The sequence below is a fragment of the Balaenoptera musculus genome, chromosome 18 (genome assembly GCF_009873245.2).
Source record: "Balaenoptera musculus isolate JJ_BM4_2016_0621 chromosome 18, mBalMus1.pri.v3, whole genome shotgun sequence".
Classification (NCBI taxonomy): Eukaryota; Metazoa; Chordata; class Mammalia; order Artiodactyla; family Balaenopteridae; genus Balaenoptera; species Balaenoptera musculus.
The window spans coordinates 30,267,331-30,279,755 of NC_045802.1; positions in this window are offsets into that span (position 1 = coordinate 30,267,331).

Below are 12,425 nucleotides of genomic sequence, written 5' to 3' on the forward strand. Positions count from 1 at the left end.
GGATGTACTTTCTTATTCATAATTACCCATGATCTAATCTGAGGGGGACACTGGGGAATCTTCCATCCTTGGGAAGTATACTATATTTACAACCATTTTCCAAATGGTTAAATTTAATGGTACTATGACTGTGCTTCTTATGGTCTCCTTAGTAATGCAATAACTCAAAAATACATTAGATTTCTGTTCCACTTTATTTTTATCAGTACCATGTCTTAGTAAGCAAAGTATTTTAATAGATACAGTTTTTAAATCTCTTTAAATCTCTTTATTTTTTGCATCATTTTGGTGATATAAACTGCACACAATTAAAGTATGAATTTAAATAGATTTTGACATACGTATACATCCATGAAAGTTTTACCACAATTAAAACAAGAAATATGTCCACTACCCCAATACCCCATACTCCTTCATATTCCTTTAGTGTCTCTCCCTTTCTCTCCTTCCCATCTTCATTCTAGCCATATTGCCAAGCAGTTATTGATTTGTTTACTTGGCAATATAGATTAGTTTTCACTTTTTATAGTTTAAATGAATATAGTCACAACACATGCAGTTTTCTGCCTAGATTTTTAACTTTTTTTACAAATATTTCATTACTTTTATAAATATTTCATGTCTTCTACAAATAAAGCTGCTATAAATATTTACACATTTGTTGTGGACATAAGTTTTTATTTCTCTTGTGTAAAATACTAGAAAGGCAATGGCTAGATTACATGGTATGTACATATTTAATTTTATAAAGAAATTTACAATTATTATCCAAAGGATTACACCACTTTGCATTACTTTCAGAAATGGATGAGAGTTTCAGCTGCTTCACCACATTCTTGGCAACAAGTGGTAAGGTCTTTTTTTTTAATGTTTATCATTCTAATAATTGCATTGCGATATATCATTGCTGTTTAAATTTACATTTCTCTAATGACTAGTTATGTTGAACATTTTCTATGTGATACTCTTATTTCTTCTTTTTTGAAGTGTCAGTTCAAATATTTGCCCATTTAAAAATTTGTTGTGTATTTTATTATTGCATTTTGAGGGTTCTTTATGAAATCAAAATATAGGTCCTTTATGGAATATTTGAATTTCAAATATTTTCTTGCTTTTTTTTTTCATTTTCTAATAAAATTTCCACAATAGTATCCTTTAAAGAACTGAAATTTTTAATTTTAAAGCATTTAATTTCACCATTTCTTCTCTTAAACTCAAAATAAATCGAACTATAAAGAAAGTTGAAAATAGTATAACTGTATTCCCAGAAAGAATAGGAAAACAGATTTTGGTGAACTAGACAACCATGACTTTCAAAACATCGGTCAGGGTTTTTGTTGTTGTTGGTGGTGGTGTTATTCTTGTTTTCCTACCTATATTGAAGTGTGTGTGTGTGTGTGTGTGTGTGTGTGTGTGTGTGTGTGTTTTCAAATGAAGCTACTGAGGTCTGAGATTTGATATTAAATGAAATTCAAACTAGTTGATAAAAATAAAATATATTTGACTATCCCAGAACAAAGGGCTCTGAAGGACTCAGCTAGGTTTGTAGCAAAAAAAAAAAAAAAGTAAAGACATTTCCCTTATATAGGTAAATAGGTTTTTCATACAGATTTAGAAAAAATAATTTTGATGAAATTTGCTTTCTGATCTAAAGGATCAGTTTGATATTTTCATCATTTGTGCTCTTGTAATATGACTTTCAAACTTCATCTTCCTTTACCAAAATTGTTTCATATAATTGCATTTTCTAGGCATTCTAGTTTACAAGTGTATTATATTATCCAGGGTTCTCCAGAGAAACATACACAGTAGGACTTATTTATCTATCTGTCTATCTATCTATCTATTTATCTACCTATCTGTCTACATATTAAGGAATTGGCTCATCTGACTATGGAGGTTAACAAGTCCCAAGCTCTGCAGTCTCTGTAGTCAGCAAGCTGTAGACACAAGTGATCCAATGGTGTAGTTCTCCTAAAAATAAGAAAAGCCAATGGTGGTTTGGTTCGCCTCACAGAAACACTCAGAATAATGTCTGACCAAATATCTAGGAATCTCATGGTCCAGTCAAGTTGACACCTAAGGTTAATCATTACAATAAGTATTATTCCATTTTGGTGAAGCTCTAAGAGAGAACAATAGAAATTCATTAGAAAAATAACAGTAAACCTCTTTCCAGAGGACAGTTAATCATACCAATACAAATTTAATTTTGTTAATGAAGTTATGAACATAATATTAAAATACAGGCAGTGACTGATACGGTATAAAGCATTCATTATGAATCAATATTTTAAAATATTTGACTCAGCTTATTACCCATTTTATTCTAAGTATGTTTAATGTAAATTTGTCTATAAATGTGACTGTTTTTCTTTCAAAAATGTTATTTGTGAGGGTAAAAGCTTTGGAAGAGTCTCTCAGGACATAGTTAGATCTTACAAAATATAGCAAATGATTTATATCACAACTGACATGACTCATAAATTCAAGTATTCCCTACTGTATTTCTTGCCCCATTTTTAAATACCAACCATATAAGTTTATCCCTTTGGTCCTTTGACTATATTTAGCTGTATGTGAATGGTGGAGAGGAGTAAAAGAGGGTTGAATTATTCATTTTGTTGTAATTCTGCATTGATATTAAAATGAAAAAAATGTAACTAATACACCGAACATAGATTTAGTAAAGCAAAAAAAGAAATTTTGGAAGGACTTCTAGTAAGGCCTAACATATAACTTGGAAAAATACATAAGCATGCATCCCCTCAGGCAAAAAATATATACAATATATTATTTTACACAAAGCATGTATTTATGGAAATATTCCTTGCACCTACTCTTGTCATAGGAAATTCATTAAAAAGGAAATTAATTTAAAATTATGTCATTTCTTTTCTATTTTTAATTTATTTGATAAGCAGACAAGTATAAATCATTAAGGAGAAAAAAAAAAAAAAAAACTTGTAGAAATGCAATGACCATCACAATGTTTTGCAATAATTGAGTCACAATTTACTACCAGGGGTAGAGAGATAGAAAAGGTCCAAGTTATGACAATGTTCATGATCAACAACTTTTTATGGGTCATACAGGAGCTACATAAAAATGTTTCTTTTGCTGATATTGAACAACACTACTTCTAGGCCTTTACTTTTCTCCTTTTTCTATATAAATTAAATGAGTCTTTTTCCCCTCTTGCCAAATCATACGAAAATGCTAGAGAAGATGTTGATCATATTTGGACTATGATTTAGATGGTTTGACTTAAATTAGGTCCAAAGGCATAAATAAAATCCACTTGGGGAAGGGCCAGAGGAAGGATCTTTAAGTAATAGGCAGCTTCTCAAAAGCTATTGAAACTATGTTACCTCTGAAGTTGGCAACTGTAGTTTAGGAAATGTGGAAGTATATGTCAAATATATTTGTATTACAGAGATAGAGGGAGCAAATTAATTTTCAATATAAGCAACAAATGATAGTCACAATGATAGAAATTGTAAAGTCTGGGTATTCATTTCTAACTGAGTTTCTTCTCCTTTAAGAAATTCCATGTAAGGCACTAAAGATTTAATTTTCAAGTTCGTGACATTGTCAAAATATTTCAAACAATTATGTAAATAACATTAAATTGATCATGGATTTGTTTCAAAGCTATAAAACATTCACTTTTGAAAAAGTGTAGACAGCTGCGTTTTAATGCACATAGTAAGAAAATCCCTTTTCTTGCCCAGAAATAAGTCCAAAATTCCATAACCCTGAGGTTCTTCTTTCTTTCAGCATTAGGAGTTTGCAAGTTAAATTCAAGAACTGTCTAGACATTGTATAAAAACATAGGGAATAAGAAAGAAAGGTCCTTTGTTCCTGATTTCTGTGAAGAACATATACATCTTGTTGCAGTCATAATGACAACTTTGTTCTCCCAAGTAACTGAATTTTTTTGACAAATTACACATAAAGTACAACATTATTTTAATATGCTTACAAGATGGAGTAATTTGTCAAATTTGGTACCACGCAATGCACTCCTTGCAAAGTATAGACTTTAAAATGTGTAGTACAAAGTAATAGAGGATGATATGATAGTAATTTTTATGTATGAAAGAAGAGAAAGTTTAAACATTACAGTTGCATGGAACTCATGCCCATTGAGACAATTTAGACTTTCAACACAACAACAACAAAAAAATAAAATAAAGAAAAAGTAACAGTGAAACTTTGTGTTGTCCTCTATTTTCTTGTTTATTTTGTGTAAAGAATATAAAATATCAAACTATGAAGTCCATTATCACTCAGGTTTTGCACAATTTGCCCTGAATGCATAGCTTTATATACCTTTTAATATCCTTGTTACATTAGTTACATTATCAACTGACAGAAGTAACATTTCTGTTTAGCTCCTTTAGACAAGTACTGACATCCTGATGAGGATACTTAGTACATAGCACTTGATAAGGAAGATAATGTTCCAATTTAAACTAGAATATAATGCATTTATTCAGAATTTCCTATTTGTTTTCCTTCTCCATAAAAGACACTATTCTTTCATATACTTTATGTGTCTGTACTCAAAATGCAGAGAGACTGTAGCATATTCTGAATGATGATACTGAAAATCAAAATTCTCTGCATAGGATACAGAATGTTATCAAAGTTAGAAAAATCAATGCTGTGCTGCACTCTGCTCCATGTGCTGTACACAGAAACAGCATTTTCTTCTCAGAAGCAGCTAAAAGTGTCAAAAATTCAAAGTGAGGAAATAAGATTTTGTTCAAATATTTCAGAAGGTTTTTTTTTTTTTTTTTCCTTCAAGTTACCAGCTTCTGTATCTAAGAAGGGAGAAAGAGAGTACCTAGATGTCCTTCAATTACACTGAAATAAAAAAAAAAGTCTCAAATTTGAAATTGGGTAGGTCTGATTTTTAGGTGGTTAGATTTCCTGCATCTTTTCAAAATAGACTGAATCAAAGTCACAAGAAAACTGGAGCAGATCTTATATGAAGAGCTGTATAATTTTGCCCTTAGGCTATTCTCTATGGACAATATTTAAATGTGATACTGTGTTTAACATAATGCAGACACAGGCAAAGGAGGAGACTTGTACCATTATTCACTTACTATTATATGGGTAATTGATATAATTCAATTTAGATAAATATGCATACTCTAATACTTTCATAAAGCAAGGCGTGAAAGTGCCTGTACTTTAATTTTTCAGTTAAATTATTTCAACTATCTTGCATATATCAGTATTTCTTTGATGCATACAATTGAAAAATCTTAGTGAGTAGATAAATTATTGAGTGTGATGTTTAAATATTCTTTTTTAAATAAAATACCTGGTAGATATTAAAATGGTATTTCATATGCTGTTAAATCTACTTTTGTGTTTGAAAATTGTAAGTTAAATTTAATTCAAAATATATGTGTTTAAAATGTGTAGATAATAAATTATTGAAGTATTTTTTATTGCACTTAAATGGCAAATTCTTATAAATGATAGCACTCTACAGAAGCCTAATAGTTGTTCTTTTATGGGAGATTTAATTAGTAGACTCTCAATTCAGTGATATATAGCTTCCAAATCTGTTCTCTCACTGAACCTCCACAGGCCTCCTGGGTTCTACAGATGCACAGATTAATCTAGATCCTTCAGGGGAAATTGTGTAACAAGTTTCCTCATTTCTGATTGAACACGACCATGAAAACCACTGCAATTTCTGTCTTTTGACCTGATTATTGTTAAAGTCACATGGCTAGTATTCTTGATATGAATTCTAAAAATTATACCCAAAAGGCACATTGATATTACTCAAATAGCAGGCAGACTCTAGTTTGACTGTGGGACTGATAAGCCACAAAGTTAAACAGGGGAAGAAACAAGTTCATTATTTATGTGATTCTCACTTTCGTATTTTCATGGGAAAATACAAGTGAACATCTGCCACTGACATCTATTTTTACTTAGTAAAATGAAATTAACTCTATCGTCAAAGAAACAGAATTGAATGGACTAGAGAACAAATGGTTCATTTAAATGTTTTATTATGTACTTTTTCCTTTTTAAAAAAAATTATTGAAGAAGTATAGTTGATTTAAAATGTTGTGTTAATTTCTGCTGTACAGCAAAGTGATTCAATTATATATATATATATATATATATATATATATATACACATTCTTATTCATATTCTTTTCCATTATGATTTTCCACAGGATATTGAATATGGTTCCCTGTGCTATACAGTAGAACTTTATTGTTTATCTATTCTATATATAATAGTTTGCATCTACTAATCCCATACTCCCAATCCATCCCTTCCCCGCCCTCCTCCTCCTTGGCAACCACAATTCCTATTCCTTTTTTTAATTTCTAAAAAAATTTTATTGGATTATAGTTGATTTACAATGTTGTGTTAGTTTCAGGTATGCAGCAAAGTGAATCAGTTATATATACATATATCCACTGTTTTTTTGGATTCTATAAATAAACAAATAGATGTTTTATTACATATTGGTATATTTAACGTAGGTAAAAGTGCACATTAGTATATATTACACATACGTATTTATCCTTAAACAAACTGATAAATTTGTTGTGTATCATCATTACAAATATCTGTGTAATCTTTCCCATCCATCTACCCTTTCTGATCTTCTATCCCATAAATTTTAGATGAATTTCTCAATGTTTAAGAGCCAACAAGGTCCTGGTGCCTCTATGAAAAGGCCTCTTTAACATCTGAAATGGAGGCTGGCTGTCATGGCCAAGTCTTCATTTCTTTTTAGATTCAAATTTTAATTTCTTTCAGAAAGCAAAGGTTTTGGGGGCCCAACAAATTCAAGTTTACTCAACCTCGTACACCTTACTGTACAAGAACAGGAGATACATATTCTGCTACATGAATGAGGAAAAGGAATATAGAATAGAGAAGCTGAGGTTGGTGATGGGTGTGGGGAAACGTAAGGGTAATTTTACCTATTTACAGTTTTGACTAGAGCTGACTAGAATTTTAAGTACTAGTATCATGTCCTACAAAATTGGCATCACAGATAAACAATATGTTAAAGCTCTAAAATGACCAAATAATCAGACTGATTTGTTCCAGAACCAATCCAGAAGTAATGAACATCGTGATGATTATTTTGACTTTTTTCTTGTGACTTACATTTTTTGAGCAGTAAAATTTCTTTAGAATTACAATTCAGTTTGGATTTATTAAGGATTCGTTTTCTAGGATAACAATAAGCAGCAGGTGAATTGAATATACCTCACAAACACAAAATATTTCTAATGATTAAGTACCAGATAATAAGACTTTATATTTTAAATAGATGTCATAGCGATGATCTTGAAATAATTAAACAGACTTTCATATGTTGACTACTAAGTTTTTAATCAAACTTTATCTCTGAAATTTCTGTTCTAGAAAACTTCTGCTATGGTAAAACCATGAATTTATTCAAATAAATACAACAGAGTCTAAAGATCCCATGAGTCTTACATGTTAATTCTCTTGCTTACACTGGCCCCTCGATTTGCATGACTCCTCATTCTCTTTTATTTAAAACATATTTCCTTCACAGTTCAAATCAGTTCCTAACATTTCTCCTTAGCAGCTTACTCAACCTACATTTGATTTTACTCTTCAAAAAGCTGCCCTGCTAGATACATTTTTCCCCCACAGGATCTATTTTCACAATTAGATTATAAACACTACAGAAAATATATGAGTATTTTTGTACTTCTTATTTATATAGACCTAAAATAACTCATCAATTGAGCATGTATTAAGGCTTGTTCTAGATAACAGTCATATTTTTGTAAAGTATGTTCATTATGGAATTATTAGACAGTTTTTTTGTGTGTGTATGCATGAGTGTTTGGGGCAGAGAAAGAGGGAGTGAAGGTAAGATACTCATTTTCTATGAGGCATACAATATAGGATCTCCAGAATGACAAAGGGACATTACTGTTTAAAAAAAAATAGTTTTTTGAAACCAATATATTAAAATATTTTATCAAAAGGAAAAGTTTATGTTTTCTTTCATAAAGATAGTATAGTCTTATTTAATAGTTCTAGCAATACTGAAAAGCTTAAAACATTTTATTAATTGTTTTCTTTTATTAAATATATCCCCCCTCTTTTCCTCTCTCTCCTTCTCTCTCATCTATTTCTCTCCATGACTGCCTAAATGATGACATATGTGCCTTGCAAATGTGCATGTGTGTTTACATATGTGGATATAATTGTATAAACATGGGGACTTTCTGTGGCAACTTCTCTTTTCATTTAGCAATGTATCCATCTCAGATATACTTTTATGTCCTAAGTTAAAGACCATGCTGGAAGTCACCCAGAGTGCATCAGACAGCCAAATGTTTATTTATAATATTTTAATGATTGGTACACATGCGGTAACAGCTATTAAATACTTCTAATATCAACTATTCAAATTGATATAACTGACCCTTTATTAATAGCTTCATAAAACTCCATTTTGTAGATCTTTCTTATTTATTTAATCAATCCAAAATTGTTGGTTCCAGATTTTTCTAATATGAGAAACCCTATTTTAAACATCTTTATAACCAACCTATCTTAGCATACTTGACTCATATCTCCTTGGGATACATTTAACAAGTGGCATGTGTGGCTCAAATAAATTTTGACACATATTTTCAGTCCAAAGAGTAGTTCTAATTTACATGACTTCCAAGATTGCATGAGACTATCTCTTTTCCTTAATCCCCACTATCAAAACCCCACACCAGATTAGCATGTTTATTACAATCAGTCCATCTATATAGATGCATCATTATCAACCAAAGTTCAGAGTTTACATTAGGGTTCCCTCTTGGGGTTGTACAATCTAAGAATTTGGACAAATGTATAATCACATGTATCCACAACTGTAGTGTCATACAGAGTGATTTAAGTGCCCTAAGAATCTTCTGTGCACCACCTATTCATCCTTCTCTCCTCCTAACCCCTGAACCACTGATCCTTTTACAGTCTCCATAGTTCTGCTTTTTCCACAATGTCATAGTTGAACACTCTGAAATAGTTGGAATCATATGATATGTATTCTTTCCAGATCAACTTCTTTTAGTTAGTAATATGCATTTAAAGTTCCTCCACACCTTCATGACTTGATAGCTCATGTATTTTTAATATTGAATAATATTCCATTTTTCAGATTTGCCACAGATTTTTTATCCATTCACCTATAGAAGGATATCTTGGTTGCTTCCAAATTTTGGCAATCATGAATAAAGCTACTATAAACATTCATGTGCAAGCTTTTGTGTGGACATGTTTTTAACTCCATTGGGTAAATACCAAGAAGCAAGATTGCTGAGTCATCTGGTAAAATTATGTTTAATTTTGTAAGAAAATGCTAAACTGTTTTCTAAAATGTCAGTACCATTTTGCATTTCCACCAGAAATAAATGAGAGTTCTTGTTGTTTCACATCTTCACCAGCTTTCTATCTGGTCAGTGTTTTGTTTTGTTTTTTTTTTTCTTCTCACCATTCTAATATGTATATAGTGGTATCTTATTGTTATTTAAATTTGCAATTCCTTAATGACTTATGAAGTTGAGCATCTTTTTGTATACCTATTTGCCATTTCTATAACTTCTTTGGGAGGTGCTCAGGTCTTTTGCACATATTTAATTGAGTTATTCCTTTACTTATTATTGAGTTTTAAGAGTTCTTTGTATATTTTGAATACAATTCCTTTATCAGATGTCTTTTGCAAATATTTTCTACCAATCGTGGCTTGTCCGCTTATTCTCTTAACAGTGTCTTTTGCAAAGCAGATTTTTTAAATGTTAATGAATTCCAGTTTATCATTTTTTTTCTTTCATGGATTGTGCCTTTGTTATTGTGTCTAAAAAGCTTTATTTGTGGTTTTGTTTTATAAATATGTAAAATATTTGAGTAGTCAAATATTTTGGAAAAAGTCAGTCAGACATATTCTTTAATATGCCTTCTCCATCCAATTCTCTAAAACAGCGGTCCGCAACCTTTTTGGCATCAGGGACCAGTTTTGTTGAAGACGATTTTTCCATGGACCAGGGTTGGAGGGGGATTGTTTGAGGATGATTCAAGCGAATTACATTTAAAGTGCATTTTATTTCTATTATTATTACTTTGTAATAATAATATACATATATATTATTGAAATAATTATACAACTCACAATAATGTAGAATCAGTGGGAGCCCTGAGCTTGTTTTCCTGCAACTAGATGGTCCCATCTGGGGGAGATGGGAAACAGTGAAACACGAAGTGTGTTGCTTATGTCCAGTCTACTCAGTAATCTCGTTTTGGTTGCTGTCACTGCAGAAAACCCTGCTTCACAAAGATAGGATGTTGGAAATGGAAACAGGCTTTTCAGTGTTTTTGTAGCAATCTCAGGATATTCCACCTTTAATCCAGAACGTATGGAGATTTGAAGTTGTCTCAAATATATTTTTAAGGTCACCGTCATTCTCAAGCAGTTGTTCCTCTTCTAGCATGGACAAAATCGATTCACCTGGCTTATTCACAAATGGGTCGCAGATCCATTACTTCCCAGTTCGGGGGTTTTTTGTGGTTGGGAAGTAATGCTCAAACTCTTCTGAAAGCTGAGATAGGTGATCATGCACCAGCTGGGAGAAAGAAGGCCCTGGCTCAGTCTCTTTCAAAATCCCTGCTAATGTTTGAAACATGTCAAAAATCCCAATGTTCTTTCATTACCCCCATAATTCCAGTTTGGCTTTGAATGCAGCCACCTTATCTGCTGACTTGAATACAGTTGTCGTTCTCCTCTGAAGTGACACCTGAGCAGGTTGAATATGTCACACAAGTAAGCAAGTTTTAAGACCCATTCTGTGTCACTGAAATGCGCTGTCAGTGGTGACAGTTTTTCTAAAAGAAATCTCTGGAGTGGCTCTCATAACTCAAAAACTCTGGCCAGTGATCTACCTTTAGAAAGCCAACTCACTTCTGTGTATAAGAGAAGATGTGTGCTCCATCTCCATCTCCTCACAGAGCTGCGTGAACAGACATGAGTTAAGGGCATATACTTTAATGTGGTTAATAATTTTAATCACATCGTGCAAAATGTTGTAAAGTTCAGGTGACATTTTTTTGGCTAGCCAGCATCTCTCTATGGATGACACAGTGCATAGACTCACATTCAGAAGCGACCCCTTTGACCTGAGTAGTGAAATCAGACAGCTGTTCAGTCATGGCAGCCACTCCATCCGTGCATATACCGACATAAAATGACCAATGCAGTTTTCCTGCTATGTAATCTTTCAAAGACTCGAATAGTTCTGCAGCTGTGGTGTTGGTTGGCAACAAAAGTGCATATAATATGTCCTCATGTACATCCTCCTGAAAAATATATCGTACAAAAAAAAGCATTGTTGCCTTGTTGTCAACATCAGTAGACTTGTCAACCTGGATTGCACACCACAGTGACTTGTTAATCCTCTTTAACAATTGTGCCTCAATATCCTCTGCTATTTCATCAACTCATCTAGTTATGGCGCTAGCTGAAAGAGGAACATGTGCCCCTTTTTGAACTGCAGCCTCTCCTAAAAGTTCATGAGCAATGTCTTTAGCAGCAGGTAGGATCAACTTCACGGATAGTAAAAGACTTCTTAGCTTTAGCAATGCAGTTAGCCACTAAGAGTGATGCTCTCAGCGCAGACACATTTGATGAAGTGGTGGTCTTCAATAACTGCTTCTGTTCTTTGTGTTCATCTTTTTTTTTCTTTTGAAAAACAACAAAGACTTGTCTTTTAATGCAGGGTGTTTGGTCTTCGTGTGGCAAAGCAGTTTTGGTTAGCTGGTCACCACATATTATACAAAGCGGGCTTGGAGAATGAAAACCACCTGTTGCAATGGACTCGTAATTTAGGTAGGACTCTTGGTATTTTCTTTTAAATGCAGCTTTCTTTTTGTTGGCAGTCTTAGAGTCTTCTGCTGTCTCATCATTGGGTCTTTCCCCCTTTTCAAAGAAGCTCTCCAGCAACATTTGTTTTTTACTCATTTTGGGTAGGGTTAGCTTGAGGGCTTACCAAAACTGTGACTGAGACAAGTGCACAGTGCAGGAAAGAGGCGCGGATGGAAGTGGTAAATAAAATAATGGGCGGGGGCTTCCCTGGTGGCGCAGTGGTTGAGAATCTGCCTGCCAATGCAGGGGACACGGGTTCGAGCCCTGGTCTGGGAAGATCCAACATGCCGCAGAGCAGCTAGGCCCGTGAGCCACAATTACTGAGCCTGCGCGTCTGGAGCCTGTGCTCTGCGACAAGAGAGGCCGCGACAGTGAGAGGCCCACGCACCGTGATGAAGAGTGGCCCCCGCTTGCCACAACTAGAGAAAGCCCTCGCACAGAAATGAAGACCCAACACAGCCATAAATAAAA